Source organism: Echinops telfairi, unplaced genomic scaffold (genome assembly GCF_000313985.2).
Source record: "Echinops telfairi isolate 266 unplaced genomic scaffold, ASM31398v2 ScPeMD7_18;HRSCAF=68, whole genome shotgun sequence".
In the NCBI taxonomy this organism is placed as follows: Eukaryota; Metazoa; Chordata; class Mammalia; order Afrosoricida; family Tenrecidae; genus Echinops; species Echinops telfairi.
Genome location: NW_022103915.1, coordinates 75,543,168 through 75,543,972, shown reverse-complemented (window position 1 = coordinate 75,543,972; position 805 = coordinate 75,543,168). Strand labels below are relative to the sequence as shown.

At 72.8% G+C, this 805-nt stretch overlaps 1 protein-coding gene across 1 annotated transcript in view; it reads right to left on the bottom strand.

Moving 5' to 3' along the window:
* Nucleotides 1–578, bottom strand: part of HEATR5A (HEAT repeat containing 5A) — a 151,049-nt gene extending 150,471 nt beyond the window's left edge. The window contains exon 1 of the mRNA XM_045287650.1: nucleotides 548–578. The gene's annotated coding sequence lies outside the window, so the exon portion shown is untranslated. The remainder of the gene's footprint in view (nucleotides 1–547) is intronic.
* Nucleotides 579–805: the final 227 nt, after the last annotated feature.

Below are 805 nucleotides of genomic sequence, written 5' to 3'. Positions count from 1 at the left end.
GACACTACTACGTCCAGGCTTCCTCTCCTTGAAAGAGCAGGGGAAAGTCCTACAGACCGAAGGCAATGCCCCCTGCCTTCGCTGGAAGCGCGCAGCCCGGAGGGGAGGCTGGTCCTAGCCCGCCGGGAGTCGCGTTCCCCACGAAGCCCGGCGCCGCCGGACCAGCTCCGACCTCCGGACCTCCCGCCGCGGGCGAGTCCGCCGCTACCTGTTGTGCCCGGGCCAGCCGACTTTCGCCGAGCCCGGGAGAAAGGATGGATGGCGCGGGCCGCCCGACAGCCCCGGGCCCCGGCCCTGCCCCTCCTCAGCGGGCGCCGGCAGCTTCGGCCCCCGGACCCGTTCTCGCACCGCAGGCCTCCGATTCCTTCCCGCCCACTTCGCTGTCCCCCCCATCCCGGGACCCCCGAGTGCACCACACGCAGTCCGGGCCCCAGCGGATCGACCCGCCAGCTCCGCAGGCAGGCAGCCGGGACACCGCCCCCTGTCCCGAAGTCGGCTCCCGCTCGCCCTACCACACGCAGAGCCCGACCCAGCCCCGCCACCTTACCGGGTTCCTCCGAGCGGCAGGGCGACGCGGCAGCCGGACTGTGAGGCAGTGGGCGGGGCGGGAGTGCTCCCAGAGCCAGCGCGGCGGGAGCCCGCGATTGGGGGCGCGCCCTGCGCCGCGCCGCGGATCCCAAGCCTCGCCAGCCGGCCGCCGAGCTATCGAGCGCCCACTCTGGCAGGCGTGACTGCTCCACCGCCGAAAGAGCAGATCAAGGAGACTAAGGCCCAAGTTGAGGCTAGCACCGTGGCACTTGCAGTC